The sequence below is a fragment of the Helianthus annuus genome, chromosome 13 (assembly GCF_002127325.2).
Source record: "Helianthus annuus cultivar XRQ/B chromosome 13, HanXRQr2.0-SUNRISE, whole genome shotgun sequence".
NCBI classification, from domain to species: domain Eukaryota; kingdom Viridiplantae; phylum Streptophyta; class Magnoliopsida; order Asterales; family Asteraceae; genus Helianthus; species Helianthus annuus.
Window position 1 is genome coordinate 97,858,111 of NC_035445.2, and position 17,956 is coordinate 97,876,066.

A 17,956-nucleotide genomic window follows, 5' to 3' on the forward strand; every position below is an offset into this window, starting at 1 on the left:
CCTCCTAAAAAAAAACCTAACCCGCCCAAACCCCCAAAAACCTAACCCCCCCCCCTCCAAGCTAAAATGCTAAAAACTAAACCCCCAAGCTAAAATGCTAAAAAAAAAATTTTTTTTGGGGGGGGTGGGGGTTAGGTTATTCTTAGGTTTTTTAGCTATTTTAGGTTGTGTTCACATTGGTTCTCAAGGTTCTCACAATAAGGGTGGTTCTCGCATGAGCCCCTCCCTATATATATATATATATATATATATATATATATATATATATATATATATATATATATATATATATATATATATATATATATATATATATATATATATATATATATATATATATATATATATATATATATATATATAATGTAAGTATCTATAGAAAACCCACTTTAATTTAGAAAACCCGGGAAACTCAAAGCTCCCGATGTTTTTTTTTCTTGAAAAAATTTACACATGTTATATACATGTTTTTAAGGGTTTTGGGCAAAAAAATAAAAAAAGCGTCAAGTAGATATTTTTTAATAAAATAAACAAGTTTTGGTGTAACATATGTTACAAATATGTCAGATGAATGTAACATGTGTTACACCAAAACTTGTTTATTTTTTTAAAATATCTACTCGGCGCTTTTTTGATTTTTTGCCCAAAACCCTTAAAAACATGTATATAACATGTGTAAATTTTTTCAAGAAAAAAAAAAACATCGGGAGCTTTGAGTTTCCCGGGTTTTCTAAATTAAAATGGGTTTTCTATACATCCTTCCCCTATATATATATATATATATATATATATATAGAGAGAGAGAGAGAGAGAGAGAGAGAGAAAGTATAATGTACTTCACGCCTTAACGTACATTAATGTACTTCACGAAATATATAACATGCGTAATTATTTTTTTGACCAAAATAACGTGCGTGATTTTGGATCCCATGCGTGATTATGTGGTCCCGTGCGTGATTATGTGGTCCCATGCGTGATTATATGTTCCATGCGTGATTATACCCCTGATCCAACGGTTACCATTGTCTCCTACGTGAAGTATGATAAGCTGTGAAGTATGTTAACCTTCCTCTATATATATATATATATATTGATGAAACCAAACAAACAAACAAGTTCATCAAAAATAACTTTGTTTGAAACAATTGGTTCATCAAAATAAAATAAAAATGTGAAAAATAAAAAGTCTTTCAAAAAAGCGACGTTTGTTACGCTTTTCGCCCTTTTACTAACCACTAACCCAACCACCCACCTTTAGCCCAAGCCTAACCCTTCACCCAAAAAGTCCTCTTGATATTTACAAAGGTATATAGTTAAAAAGGAGGAGGATTGATTGCTTGGCAAGCTTATGGTAGGAGTAAGTTCCATGCCGCTCTCGAGTGATTCACTAAAAATACACCTTCGGCCGAGTGTTGAGTGATTCCCCCGTGAGGTATGTGAACTTGTATATAAATGGAATTTAAAAAAGGTATGTTATGCCCTAATAAATAATTTATCTTATGAAACGTTTTTAATAAATCATGACGAATAGGATTGTAAATAAATAAAAATAAAACCTAAATGATCTTGGAAATCCCGACACTTCTCTTCTACCCATTCCATTTGGGAGTGAATAAAGCCACATTATAAAGAGTTTTGCTTGAGGACAAGCAAAGATTCAACTGTGAGGGTATTTGATGTGCACAAAATGCAACATATAAATTACATCAATTGTGGCTTAAAACTAACCCTTTTTTAGTACTAATGTTGGGAAAAGTGTGCTTTTGTCTTCCTTTTGTATTTTCAGGATTAAATGAGCTCAAAATAACAAAAGAAGCAAAAAGACAACAAAATCTAACATAAATACAAGAAAAGGAACAAAAGTGATATGCCCGACCCCCCGACAACATCTTCCCAAGCAAAACAAAGAAGACAGGAGACTGAACACGCCCCGTGCTCAGTGAGCACGGGGCCTTGCCCAAGTGCCAGCAGAAAAGACAAACCCATAGAAGCTTCTACTGCCCACCACGGGGCTGTGCCCAGCGGACACGGGGGCGTGGTCAACTACCTGCAGACGCATTTATTGTAATTGCGAATTACAATTAATGAAGAGAGAGAGTCAGATGGACATGGGGCCGTGCCTGAGCTTCTGTTCAGCCTATAAATAGGAGTGTTTGGAGCTCTTGCAACTCATCCCTTGGCACACCACCTCTCTCACACTTCACCCACCACCCACCACCATCATAACACCATCATCCACCACCATCATCCATTGTCCATCATATGGTGTGTGAGTCGTCTCGGGATCCAAGATTGATCGTAAGAGTTCTTGACAATCAAATGCCATGTTTGCCTAAGTCTCTTACATCACTTGGTGAAGATAAGTGTTTAGTGTAATACTTTTTATTTCTAATCTTTTGCACTTTTTAATTGGTTTTGTATTAATGACTTTAATTACTAGTTTCTTATGTTGAAGGTGATTCTTCCTTATCGTTTGTCCGTGGTGTCTTGGCATTATTTTACTGTCTATATAAAATGAAAGATTTTCACCATTCATATCTCCACGGTCTATATGGAGGTATGTTGGCTACCTGGTCGGGGGTTAAGGGAACTGTTTGGTAAGAGTCTTGCCATTGTTCAGTGTATAGATCGTGCAAAGGACCTGGGTCAAATTTAGTGTAAGACCCAGCTTATAAAACCAGATTTATATACATAAAAACCTTGCATTAAATGTCAAAATATTGACTTAACAAAAACTTTCATCATTTTAATCCATCTAGGAACCACAAACATGTACAATTTTTACAAAATCATAACCAAGACATTAACTACAATTGTTTACATGGTTTTTAAAACAAAAAGTTATATGCGGAAGCGTTTGCTAGAGCGTTCGGTTCGAGTTGACAAGCTTGATCTTCATCCTTCACTTGGGTACCTGAAAGCTAATGTGTTCAACAAGCATTAGAGTTTTTAACTATGATAGAACACGTAATTGGATTAGGTTCGAAAACTTATTCTAAACAAGAAATAAATTTTCTTCAACAAGGCTCCACCGTAATTTACGGTATCACCGTAAATTACGGTGGCTTCTGAACGTTTAGGGTTCTACCGTAACACAGTAGGTATCCACCGTAACAGAGTTGCAGGTCACCGTAAATTACGGTACCACCGTAATTTACGGTAGACTCTGCACATGACTCCTTTGTTTAAAAATGCAGGATTTTGCTGGTTCATTATGTAACGAAACAGCATACTTTCGCATAAATTGTTAAATGGCTGGGCTAGTTCTTCATATCTGTATTTTGGTTACCACGTTGCTCATTTATAACTTAATTGGGCATGTAACAGAAATTAACAATCACGCTAGATTACAAGATTTCTAATAGATCTTTGTACTATAATCATGCATTCAAACCAAAACGTAGCGTCTAAAATAAGAACAAGGTTTATAAGTTTGTCTTATAGTATTCGCTACACGGCTTATACCTCATGTATTAATTGCACATTATAAATAAGTCAGGTTTCGTGTTTATTCTCAAAACTTGTTTGACCCGTTTAGGTGCATAGTGTAAGCACCTTACGGACACTAGACATCCTGTTTGTAACATGTTTGGGGCAATAGCCAATTTTCATGACATAATGGTAAATTCTCGGTTATCATGCTTTTATTCCTCTTAACCAACTCATAAGGCTATCGATATGTAAAATGTAATGAAACGGTAAATTTCGTACCTTTAAAGCGCGCCTTTTCCCCGTGAATTCTCTCCGGCTTGTCCGCTTGATGATCCGGACTCTTTGCCTAATAAATTCAGTTTTTAACTTGTTTAGAATTCTTTTCACGACCATAATCACATCATTTATAAGACATGGTCAAATTCTGCGTTTTCATCAAATTTAGCATAAAAACCCTCACTTAGGCATTTCAACAAACACCTAACGGGTCACATTTTCCTACCATCATTTCCAAGTTCATGACTTGCAATTAAACCTCAAATTTCACTTTAATTAGTAAGCCTTGCACACATCTTAGCATCAATATCACAGGAATTACCTCCCATAATGAAATTTATACTAGAATTATCATTCAAATCCTAGTGTTCATCACCATCTTATAAAACCCATGACCTAGCTTCCATGGATTCATGGAATTTCCTGAATTTGGGCATAATTTTACATGTAGTTGTCTAGGTTTTACTCCTAGACACTACATCATCATTGATTTAACTAAATTACTATCATGCATTAACAAATTTCAGATTGCTTAGATTCATGAGGATTTCAAGTAGAGAATTCTCATCAAATTTTTACATACCTCTTAATCCTCTCGCGATGAGGATCACTAATTCGTGTTCAAAACTTGATTTAGGGCTGATTTGAGGCTTCAATTTGCAAGAAATCGTGATGTTAGGGTTTTGGAACAATGGGGGTCGCCCCTTGCCTTGCTTCTGTCGACCAGACACACTAATTTGGTGTGTTTGGTTTAATTTTGTTACAATTAACAATTAACTTTTGATTCTTGGCAAGATTAGTCCCTTAACTACCATTTCTTTTTAAATACTAGAGTTTTAACTAAGTGTAAGTTATTTTCAAGACTTGTAAACTTTAACTAGGTTAAATTTTCTACATGTTTATTTCTTGTTTATGAAATCCTTATATTCTTATATATAAAGATTTATATTTTCGGGGTGTTACAAGTCCACCCCCCTTAAAAAGGGTTTCGTCCCCGAAACGGAATTACGTACCAAATAATGTCGGGTGTAGACGTCGCATTTCCTCTTCGGATTCCCATGTAGTGTCTGACCCTTTTCTGTGCTCCCACTTGACCTTGACTTGGGTTATCACTTTGTTCCTCAAACTTTTCTTTTTACGATCTAAAATCGCAATTGGTTTTACTGCATAGTTGAGGCTGTTATCCACTTCGATATCGTCGTAGTGGATATGAGCAGTTTCGTCGGCCAAACACTTTCGAAGATGTGATACGTGGAATGTGCTATGAATTCCACTCAACTCTTCGGGTAATTCAAGTTGATAAGCTACCTTACCAACCCGTTCAATGATTCTAAATGGCCCAATGAATCTCGGGCTTAACTTTCCCCTTTTTCTGAATCTAATAATACCCTTCCATGGGGAAACCTTTAGCATGACCATATCGCCAACCTGAAACTCGATTGGCCTATTTCTTTTGTCTGCGTATGCCTTTTGTCGGTCTTGAGCCGCTTTCAAATGTGTCCAAACTATGTCAATTTTCGCATTTGTAGCTCGGATTATATCAGTTGGTGCTAGCCCTCGCGGGCCCACCTCTCCCCAACATACCGGAGTCCGACACTTTCTGCAATATAATAGCTCATACGGGGCCATTTTAATGCTCGCGTGATAGCTATTGTTATATGCGAATTCGACCAAGGGTAAATGGACATCCCAACTACCCCCAAAGTCAATAATGCAAGCCCGTAGCATATCACCCAATGTTTGTATCGTTCTTTCGCTCTGCCCATCCGTTTGTGGATGATAAGCAGTGCTGAGGAACAATTTAGTTCCCATCTGTTCTTGGAATTCACGCCAGAATTTCGAGGTAAACCGAGTATCTCTGTCTGATACAATGGATATCGGTACCCCATGTCTTGCTATGATTTCATTGGTGTATACCTCCGACATTTTCTCAGATGTATACGTTTCTCGAATCGGAATAAAGTGGGCGCTTTTAGTTAACCTATCCACGACCACCCAAATAGCGTCAAAACCACGACTTGTTTTAGGTAGTTTAGTCAATAGGTCCATCGTGATCTGCTCCCATTTCCAAACCGGAATTTCTAACGGTTGGAGTTTACCATACGGCTTTTGGTGTTCCGCCTTGACTTGTAGGCATGTCAAGCATTTTTCCACGTATTTCACAGTGTCTCGCTTCATTCCGGGCCACCAATAGTTTTGCTTCAAGTCATGATACATTTTGGTCGCCCCCGGGTGAATGGAATAACGGGATTTATGAGCTTCATCGAGTAGAAGCTTCTTAACGCCACATGTGTTAGGAACCCAGATTCTATGAAAACGAGTCTTTAGGCCGTGACTGCCCACTTCAAGGTCGTTAACTTGACCAATAATTCTTTCCTTTTTCCAGTTTTCCGCCTTCACAGCTTCATCTTGTGCTTCTCGAATTCGTTCTAGTAAACTTGAAGTCACAACCAGTTGCATTGATCGTACCCGTATCGGGGTATAATCTGTTTTGCGACTCAGCGCATCGGCAACTACATTGGCCTTACCGGGGTGGTAATGTATTTCGCAGTCATAGTCCTTGACAGTTTCTAACCACCGCCTTTGCCGCATGTTTAATTCCTTCTGGTCGAAGAAATATTTCAAGCTTTTATGGTCGGTAAAGATTGTAAACTTTACTCCGTACAAGTAATGTCTCCATATCTTTAAGGCAAACACCACCGCCGCCAATTCTAAGTCGTGAACCGGATATTTATTCTCATGAATCTTCAATTGCCTCGAGGCGTAGGCGATAACCTTGCCTCGTTGCATTAACACGCATCCGAGCCCCAATTGAGAAGCGTCCGAGTAAACCACCATGTCTTCAGTCCCTTCCGGTAAGGTCAGTACCGGAGCGTGGGTCAACTTTTCCTTGAGTGTTTGGAAAGCTTCCTCTTGCTTAATGCCCCACACAAACTTTTCCTCCTTACGAGTTAATTTGGTCAAGGGTAAGGCAATTTTGGAGAAATCCTGTATGAATCTCCGATAATATCCCGCAAGCCCTAAAAAGCTTCGGATTTCCGAGGGATTTCTTGGAGGGCTCCATTTTGTCACAGCTTCTATCTTTGACGGATCTACTAGTACTCCATCAGCACTAATAAGATGCCCAAGAAACTGTACTTCCCATAACCAGAAAGCACACTTCGTGAATTTTGCATACAGCTTCTCTCGTCTGAGTGTGTCTAATATTTCCCGCAAATGACACACGTGCTCGGCTTCACTCTTTGAATATACCAGAATGTCGTCGATAAATACAATTACCGACTTATCTAGCATGGGTTTGCAAACCCGGTTCATGAGGTCCATGAAAGCCGCGGGCGCATTGGTCAATTCGAAAGGCATTACGAGGAATTCATAATGCCCGTACCTCGTACGGAAAGCCGTTTTGGGTACGTCCTCCTCCTTGACTTTCAATTGGTGATAACCGGATCGGAGATCAATTTTGGAAAACCAACTTGCTCCTTGCAGTTGGTCGAATAAATCGTCAATTCTTGGAAGTGGGTATCGATTCTTCACCGTGAGTTTGTTTAACTCCCGGTAATCGATACACATGCGCATACTGCCATCTTTCTTTTTCACGAATAAGACTGGTGCGCCCCACGGAGACACACTCGGTCGGATAAATCCCTTGTCAAGAAATTCCTGAATTTGAGACATCAATTCTTGTAACTCCGACGGTGCAAGTCGGTATGGCGCCTTTGCCACGGGTTTCGCGCCCGGAATTAACTCGATTCCGAACTCTACCTCCCGTTCTGGCGGTATCCCCGGTAGTTCTTCCGGAAACACGTCTTCATAATCTCGCACGACCGGTACATCCCCAATTTTGAGGAGTTCTTTTTCCGTTTCGCTTGCATATACCATAAAGGCCTTGCATCCATGTTTCATTAGTTTGCGAGCTTCTAGCATTGAGCATATCACCGGGTTACCTCCCTTTTCTCCATATATTGTAACTTGCTTTCCGCTAGGAGAAGTTAGTTTTATTTCCTTTCGGAAACAAACCACTTTTGCGTGGTAACGGGATAGCCAATCCATTCCCACTACCACTTGGAATTCTCCCATCGACATCGGGATCAAGTCTATTGCATATTCCTCGTCATCAATATTCATCGTGCAGTTTTTACATACATCACAGACAATAAAGCTTTTATTATTACCTATCTCTACCTCTAAAGGCATAGGTAATTTTGTTAGAACAAACGAAGGGTGTCGAATAAACCCATATGAAACAAAGGATTTATTCGCACCAGTATCAAATAACACACGTGCGGGAATTGAATTTATAGTGAATATACCTGAGACCACGTCAGGTTCGATCTTTGCTTCAGCAGCGGTCAATTGAAAGGATCTTGCTTTGGCTTTTGCGGCTTCACCTTTTGAGTCTTGCCCTTCTTTCCTTCCCGCCAATTCTGGGCACTCCGATCTTTTATGACCCGTTCGGTAACAGTTGTAACAAACGGTCACTTTTTCCGGGCATGATATAGCCATATGTCCCGTTTTTCGACATATAGGACAAGGCTTATCTTTGAAGCGACATTCACCCTTATGATTCTTGCCGCAGATTTTGCAACTTGGTGTACCGCCCTTTGCATCTGATTTCTTTGACATTTCATTCGTTCTTGCTTTCTTGGTAGGGCTTGGATTTATATCCTGTGCCCTTCGTTCACCCCGCTCTATACTCTTCTTCAACTCAATCTCCCTTTCCCGAGCAGCATTGACAATCTCGGTAAGGGTCTCATACTTTGAAGGGGTTATGAACTCCCTATATTCAGCGCTCAGCATGTTATGGTAGTAATAAACTTTTTGTTCTTCGTTCGTGATCAGATCGTCACAGAACTTCATTTTGTCCATAAACACCCCCGTGATCTTGTCTATGGATTCACCCTTGTGTCTGAGTTGCATGAACTCTTCCTTGATCTTGTTTATAACCGCTTTGGGGCTATGGTGTTTAAGAAACGGCGTCTTAAACTCCTCCCACGTCATGGCCTTAGCCGCTTCGTTTCCAATCTCCTTCTTTTTATTATCCCACCAATCCTTCGCTTGACCTCTTAACTGACCCGTACCATAAGCTACGTAGTCATTTTCATCACAATGTGTTCTCTCGAACACTCCCTCGATATCGCCTATCCATCGCTGACACACGATTGGATCAACTTCCCCATTATAGATAGGCGGTTTGCAAGCTATGAATTCCTTGTATGAACAAGGTTTTCGTTCCCCGGATTTTTCCTTTGCTAGATTTGAATTATCTTCTAGCTTCTTGATTCTCTCTTCTACCACTGATAAAACCGTATTTTGGATTTTATCAATGAAGTTCGACAAGCTGTTTTCGATCGCCTTTCCAACTTCTTCGGCAATCACTATTTTCATCTGTTCGGTGACTCTTGGCACCGCATCTCCGTCACCTCCGCTTGCCATCTTTGATACTGAAATGTTTACATATATTGTTAAACATTTCATTTATAATACATGTTTTACTTGTTTTGATTTGATCAAGTTCGCAACTTGACTCAATCATTCTTGTCTCATGCTTTTCTCGTGTTTGGAGGTATGTTGGCTACCTGGTCGGGGGTTAAGGGAACTGTTTGGTAAGAGTCTTGCCATTGTTCAGTGTATAGATTGTGCAAAGGACCTGGGTCAAATTTAGTGTAAGACCCAGCTTATAAAACCAGATTTATATACATAAAAACCTTGCATTAAATGTCAAAATATTGACTTAACAAAAACTTTCATCATTTTAATCCATCTAGGCACCACAAACATGTACAATTTTAACAAAATCATAACCAAGACATTAACTACAATTGTTTACATGGTTTTTAAAACAAAAAGTTATATGCGGAAGCGTTTGCTAGAGCGTTCGGTTCGAGTTGACAAGCTTGATCTTCATCCTTCACTTGGGTACCTGAAAGCTAATGTGTTCAACAAGCATTAGAGTTTTTAACTATGATAGAACACGTAATTGGATTAGGTTCGAAAACTTATTCTAAACAAGAAATAAATTTTCTTCAACAAGGCTCCACCGTAATTTACGGTATCACCGTAAATTACGGTGGCTTCTGAACGTTTAGGGTTCTACCGTAACACAGTAGGTATCCACCGTAACAGAGTTGCAGGTCACCGTAAATTACGGTACCACCGTAATTTACGGTAGACTCTGCACATGACTCCTTTGTTTAAAAATGCAGGATTTTGCTGGTTCATTATGTAACGAAACAGCATACTTTCGCATAAATTGTTAAATGGCTGGGCTAGTTCTTCATATCTGTATTTTGGTTACCACGTTGCTCATTTATAACTTAATTGGGCATGTAACAGAAATTAACAATCACGCTAGATTACAAGATTTCTAATAGATCTTTGTACTATAATCATGCATTCAAACCAAAACGTAGCGTCTAAAATAAGAACAAGGTTTATAAGTTTGTCTTATAGTATTCGCTACACGGCTTATACCTCATGTATTAATTGCACATTATAAATAAGTCAGGTTTCGTGTTTATTCTCAAAACTTGTTTGACCCGTTTAGGTGCATAGTGTAAGCACCTTACGGACACTAGACATCCTGTTTGTAACATGTTTGGGGCAATAGCCAATTTTCATGACATAATGGTAAATTCTCGGTTATCATGCTTTTATTCCTCTTAACCAACTCATAAGGCTATCGATATGTAAAATGTAATGAAACGGTAAATTTCGTACCTTTAAAGCGCGCCTTTTCCCCGTGAATTCTCTCCGGCTTGTCCGCTTGATGATCCGGACTCTTTGCCTAATAAATTCAGTTTTTAACTTGTTTAGAATTCTTTTCACGACCATAATCACATCATTTATAAGACATGGTCAAATTTTGCGTTTTCATCAAATTTAGCATAAAAACCCTCACTTAGGCATTTCAACAAACACCTAACGGGTCACATTTTCCTACCATCATTTCCAAGTTCATGACTTGCAATTAAACCTCAAATTTCACTTTAATTAGTAAGCCTTGCACACATCTTAGCATCAATATCACAGGAATTACCTCCCATAATGAAATTTATACTAGAATTATCATTCAAATCCTAGTGTTCATCACCATCTTATAAAACCCATGACCTAGCTTCCATGGATTCATGGAATTTCCTGAATTTGGGCATAATTTTACATGTAGTTGTCTAGGTTTTACTCCTAGACACTACATCATCATTGATTTAACTAAATTACTATCATGCATTAACAAATTTCAGATTGCTTAGATTCATGAGGATTTCAAGTAGAGAATTCTCATCAAATTTTTACATACCTCTTAATCCTCTCGCGATGAGGATCACTAATTCGTGTTCAAAACTTGATTTAGGGCTGATTTGAGGCTTCAATTTGCAAGAAATCGTGATGTTAGGGTTTTGGGACAATGGGGGTCGCCCCTTGCCTTGCTTCTGTCGACCAGACACACTAATTTGGTGTGTTTGGTTTAATTTTGTTACAATTAACAATTAACTTTTGATTCTTGGCAAGATTAGTCCCTTAACTACCATTTCTTTTTAAATACTAGAGTTTTAACTAAGTGTAAGTTATTTTCAAGACTTGTAAACTTTAACTAGGTTAAATTTTCTACATGTTTATTTCTTGTTTATGAAATCCTTATATTCTTATATATAAAGATTTATATTTTCGGGGTGTTACATTTAGTAGGACCTCCTTCAATGCTCACAAGGTATTGGATGGCGGGGGTCCAAACTCTTTGATCCCCTCATAAGTTAAACTACTATTAAAACTTTAATCCAGGTACTTAGTACTGTATCCCTGCTGACTTAGACTACTTAGCTGAGGGTAACGTCGCCTTCAAAAGAGGGGCCTACCACATTATGCATTAATAACTTAATTAATTATCTTTCAATAATCCAACTCTTTAGGATTGTATCCTTGCTGACTCAAACTACTGGGTTGAGGGTAACGTCGCCTTCAAAAGAGGGGCCTACTACAATAACTAAGATAATCTCTTAAACAAGTGCAAAAGTGCGAAAATAATCAAAGGTTACACTACACACGAGTCAGATCCAAGTGATTCATCTTTTCGTCTGGTGAGGTGGGGACTAGTAATTAATTGGGATTAAACAGGGATTAGTCGGATATAATCGGGATTAATTGTAATTAATCGGAAATTAATCGAGATTATCGAGGATTAATCGGTGCCTAGTCGGAATTTTTCAACCATGATAAAAAGCAACTAGTACCTTCAGGGGCGGACCTACCCTATGGAGTGGGTGGGCGGCCGAACCCCTTGAAAAAAAAAATAGTGGTATTTTTCGTGAAAAATTCCGACCGCACCCCTTGGAAATTTTCGTCCGCACCCCTTAGAAAAAAATGTTAGGAATCTATATAAAAAATTGTGAACACGGATTGAAACCCGATCCAATTATGTAAACAAGTTAGCCCACTAACCCCTTTAATAAAACTTGAATTCATTCCATCAAGCCCAATAAGTTAATATCAATTCAAACCCAACCCAAATACAACTTTAATTAAACAAAATCAATCCAGGTTACAAAAAAAAAAAAAAAAAAAAAAAACCAATCGACGCTTTGTGCGACTCCCGCCCTCTCTCTGCCTCACCTCACTGCCAGCGACCTGCGACACCTCCACCCCCGAATGCCACTGCAACATTCCGGCGAAGAATAGCTTAATTCCGGCCACAAACAGGTACATGTTTTGTTTTTTTTTGTTATATTAATGTTTATGTGATTTTGTTCAAGACTCATGATATAATAGGATGGGTTAAAAAATTTTAAACTTTTATGTGTTTTGAGGTAATTTGAGGTTGTTCTAGTTTTTATAGGATGAGTTTGTTGTCTTTTAATCTCTTATTGATTATATGATTCTAGTATAGGTTTTGAAAAGTTGAAATTCAAAACTTGAGAATTAAGGAATATTGATGGTTGAACACTAAAAGATTTTAGTTTAATTATATGATTCTAGTATATTCCGCACCCCATGAAAAAATTCCTGAGTCCGCCACTGAGTACCTTATGACCAACAAGTATAATATAATCAAGGATTTTATTAATGGCCAAAGATGTGTATCTTAAAAAAAAATCAAGCATAAAATTGAACTGCATTAATAGTTTCTATTGGACCGGGGTTGAAAAACACAAAAGTTTTACAAAATAGGGATGAGCATGGTACCCATTCGGATGAGCATGTTAAACAAAAGTCAAAAACATTTACTCCGCTTACCATTATGGTATGTTTCTCCACATGATTACATTCATTATATATTAAGATGATGTATGTTGCTGGTGTTATGGAACTTTAGCCTCTTGAAATATAATGTTAAAGATCCAATGAAGCAGAATTGTTTGTGTTCACTACCTGAAAATGAAGAAACTGTTTAGTCTATTAGATATGTTAAAAGAGTAATATGCTGTGAAAATTCCATTATAATAAGATTTAACCATCTTACCAGCATACGTTAGCAGATCAACTTGAATATGTGGATACTTAATTCTCATACTTGAAGTGAAACTTCTGTAAAAAAAAATTATAATGTTTAGATTTAGAATGTAAAACATAACATGTATAGATATACTTTATAAGGATATGTAGACTAATTAGAAAAAAATAAGTATAACCTGAAAAACGCATGAGTGAGACATGCTTTTCTTATGGCTAAGTAATGAAGGAGACTCGAGTATCTGCCACGAGATATATGTAACACACGATGTTATGGTTAACTTTGTCTTGAAACGGAAACTATAATCGAAATATACACGAGTTGATTTCAGGTACCCACTTTTCTATTCAAAGGTAGTGCTTTGAACATATGATTATTTGCTTCAACTTTCTTTTGGGACCTAAAACTTTCAGATAGAAAATATATGTGCAAATGATATTAGTCACTGTTTGCTTAACTGCAACATGTCAAAAGGGTCATTTTTTTAGTATGGGTCAAGTAGGGCTGCAAACATTCTGTGTTCATTAGTTTGTTTATATGTTTATAAGTAATGGTTTGACCCGTTTGACTTATTGTCCTTTTAGCTATTTCTTTTTGTTGACCTGTCTAACATAAATACAATCCAAATCAATTCATGCAAAAGTAGATTGCCACATTTGGATATAAGTAAAAGAAACGACGATAATTAATTACCTACGCCTTCGGGCTCTCTCTTCTGTCAATAATTTAGGAGTTTGAGCGATGGTAGCCTGTGAACATGAACAATGTGTACATTTCTATCAAGTTGTTTGTTCACAAATTCAAATTTTAAGTTTCACTGATCTAAAGTCTAATTTACCTTTGTGGTTGTCTTGTGTGAAAATGAGGTTTCGTGCTTCAGTTGAGAAACCTTGCGAGATGAAGAAAAAAGGTTATCATGACTGAACTATACGCGTATCTAACTATAATACTATGGCAATATACACTTTAATATATTGGGGAAACACGCGCTTATACGTTCATAAATATTAGTGTAATACAACTATACAAGTGCACCTTTCGCAAGAAACCAATCTCCAACTTCTGTCTTTTAGGGTCTTCAGTTTCAGATCCAGTAGGAGTTTGTACCTTAGGTAACCTACAAATTTGGAAATTAGAAAAAAATGAGAAGTGTAACATTTAAAATAAAAAGAAATTCATGAGAATAGTGAAAATTATTAGAGCAAAAATAAATAATAAATATAAATACCACCCATTTTTCTATTCAACTGATTAACAGAACATTGAATTCATAAAGAACTAAAGATAAACACCTTCCACAACTGTTGCCATGTATATCAACTGCATTAATCTTCTTGGCCAAATGACTCGCGGTGGGTTTCATGAACGTCGTACTTGCACTTGGACTTGGATTTGGTTTAGATAATTTGTTTGCGGACTTGAATCTACCTTTAAATTTTTCAATATCGTCGAGTAGATTATGATATTTCATATCTGAACCATCTGGAATGCAAATAGAACAAACTACAATTTTTAGAAATGAGCTTTGAATCGGCCGAATCACATTTCCTTTATGGGCTTCTAGAAAGGCATAAATCACATTTGGTTCTTTCTAAAAGGATATAAAGTTAAGCTTAAAAGCAGTTCTATGTCACTATGTATACACTTTGCTCTTTGAATGAAAATAGTGCTTAGATATAAACATAACTAGAAGTTAAACTAAGCACTCCCTTCCTTAAATGAACACATTTCTGTTTCTACACTCATTATCATCTTTATGAACACATTAATCCGTAGATAATCACGAGTCTAGTTGGTGGAATATATCGAAAGAACAATGTCCCTAACTATTATATAAATTAAATAAACACGACTTTGTTGACGCCGTGTCTAAGTAAATCGGTTATGCATACTTGAAATCCGTACCTTGAGTTCTCCCTTTTGAAGAGTGCATGCTACTATCTGAAGGAGTAGTTATGGTAGGGCTTTTACATTCAACAACTTCTGTTTTGAGGGAAGGAGTTGTATGAATAGTTCTCCCTTCTGATGAGTGCAAGCCACAATATGAAGGAGTAGTTATGTTAGGGCCTTTATATTCAACAACTTCTGTTTTGAGGGAGGGAGTTGTATGAACAGTTTTCGCTTCTGAAGAGTGCATGCCACAGTTTGAAGGGGTTGTTATGGTAGGGCTTTTATGTTCAACAACTTCTGTTTTGAGGGTGGGAGTTGTATGAACTTTTGCATGGGTGCTCTTTAATACATTTTTCAAGTTAATCTTCACCATGTAAGCTAAACATCCACAAAAAGATAAACCCATGAATCAAAAGGAAAAAGTATAACTGTCTCAGTTAAGAACAAAGTGTACATATATCTTATGGCCATAGTTGTTAATGGCGATAAGGTGCCTATATGCTACAAAGCGAATAACGATAAATAGCGGGCGGCAATTTTATAAATAGAGATACACTAGAATTTTTTTTTTTTACAAATTTTATATGTATATTACTATATTATATCAAAAAACCCTGATATATATGCTATTTTACATGTATATTTAACAAAAAACTAAAATCCAACTACTTTATAGCTATATTTAATTTCTATTTATAATAAAAAAAAGTGTTGCTATTCTCGCTATCCATCGCTATAACCCTAATAGCTACACTATACCTATACGCTACGTAGCGCGCTATAGCGATCGCTACGATCGCTATTGACAACTATGCTTATGGCAAATATAAGTTGTTACATGTAATCAATGAAAATCAACAATTTATTTTGGATCCGCTCACGATCCGTGATCCATCACAATGTAGTATTCTTTTACTTTCAAGACAGGCATTATTGACTTAACCGTACAAATACAAAATCGGTTGCATAAAAGGTAGAAGTTTTATATCAAAAAGTGTTGGCTTTGCTTTCACAATACATGTAGAATCCAATTAAAGGGATTAGTAATAATTCATGTAGTATCTCAAATCATTGCAATGCAAACAAAGTTCAGAATCCGTGAATCAATTCAGAAACAAATTCAAATATACTTATGATACATGCACATCAATTTAGAATATTTAACTTGCACAAGTATACATTGATATCTAATGAACACAATACTTATTTGGATACCTGAACCCTCAATAGACCAATATTTGGAACAAAAGATCATAGTTAATGAAGACAATACATCAAAACTAGTATTATGTGGTAAACTGACACAAAAGTGACTAATATGAAGACTATCAAAGTCTTACGGCCCATATGACCATTTTCGCCCTGTGTGTCTATATAGTCCACACAGGGCCGGCTCTATAGGCTTGGCAACCTAGGCACGGGCCTAAGGCCACCAAAAAATAAGGGCCTCCAAGTTTTTTAAAAAAATTTAGAGTAAACTGCCATTTTGGTCCCTGAGGTTTGGTCACTTTTGCAAGTTTAGTCCAAATCTCAAACCTTTTGCATTTGGGTCCCTGTGGTTTCAGTTATATTGCCATTTTGGTCCAAAAATGAAATCAAGTCATATTTGTCTTATAAAATTCTGCAATTTTGTCATTTTCCTCAGGGGCAAATCAAGTCATATTTGTCTTATAAAATATGGTATTTATTTATAAAAAAGAAATAATCATTTTGCCCCTGCTGAAAAGGACAAAATAGCAGGATTTTATAAGATAAATATGACCTTATTTCATTTTTGGACCAAAATGACAATAAAACTGAAACCACAGGGACCCAGATGCAAAAAAGTTTGAGTTTTGGACTAAAGTGGCAAAAGTGGCCAAACCACAGGGACCAAAATAGCAGTTTACTCAAAAATTTATATATACTATATGTATGTATTAGGCCCAAATAAATATATTTGTTTCAAAACTAAACTGATTTTTCATTAAGGAGTCCAAAATAAATATTGTTTAGCAAACAAATGTCAAGTTTCAAAACCCATTTCGCCTTGATTTCCAACTATTACAACACAACAACCATCGACCTAATCATCAGTATTTAGCGGCCTAAAGCCCCTAAATACAGCTGCAATCATCGTTCCCACTTCCCATCGCAACCTGCTTTGAATTTCTAGGCTAGTGGCTATCACTAAACGAAAAAAGTAAGGGCAATCACCCATTGCGTCGGGATTGGAGGAGAGTTTATCGACGAACTAGGCCCCTACTTCATAGTTCGCTTAGGGTCTCCAAAAACCTAGGAACGGCCCTGAGTCCACATCAAGAACCATACAAACACACATCTAACTACAAACATAAAATCTATAGTAAATTAGATTAGCAAGTAATCATAAAATTTTGAGATGCTTACGAGCAGGTGGATATTCTTGAGCATGTCTGAACCAGCGTTCTACTTCTTGCTCATCAAACTCCGTATCTTCCACACTAAAATCATAGAACTGACATGCGTCGAACTCGTAATCGAGATCAACATACCAATAGAATGATGATTCATCTAAGGCTAAACCTTCCATCATCTCCTCAACTTGATCCATAATGTTATTGGATAGAAACCCGGGTCGTGTGTATGTGTGTATCAGTGGCTATATAGCGCCCAGAACACCATTTTGAAAATGTGGAACATTTTACCATTTGACCTTGACAAAAATGTCAAAACATTAACTACCAATAGAAAAGAAAAACATTCGGAATTTATTGCTTGCGATTATTCTATTTTTTTAATTAGTTTTGAATTTATTTTAAATAGATTGCATTTACCTTTTAATCTGAATGCACGTGGAAACTTAAACAACAAATATATTTTTGAAAAATATTGAAATATTATAAACTTAATGTAAAACCATTGTCTAACTAACATTTAAAGTTAAACTTAATG

At 36.8% G+C, this 17,956-nt stretch overlaps 2 long non-coding RNA genes across 2 annotated transcripts; both read right to left on the reverse strand.

Moving 5' to 3' along the window:
* Nucleotides 1–2,768: 2,768 nt before the first annotated feature.
* Nucleotides 2,769–4,398, reverse strand: LOC110870861. Its single transcript, XR_002553308.2, has 3 exons — nucleotides 4,292–4,398; nucleotides 3,712–3,778; nucleotides 2,769–2,921 (listed from the first exon to the last, which is right to left on the reverse strand). It is a non-coding gene; the product is annotated as an uncharacterized LOC110870861 (long non-coding RNA).
* Nucleotides 4,399–9,445: 5,047 nt separating this feature from the next.
* Nucleotides 9,446–11,113, reverse strand: LOC110870860. The gene is made up of 3 exons (XR_002553307.2): nucleotides 11,006–11,113; nucleotides 10,426–10,492; nucleotides 9,446–9,635 (listed from the first exon to the last, which is right to left on the reverse strand). It is a non-coding gene; the product is annotated as an uncharacterized LOC110870860 (long non-coding RNA).
* Nucleotides 11,114–17,956: the final 6,843 nt, after the last annotated feature.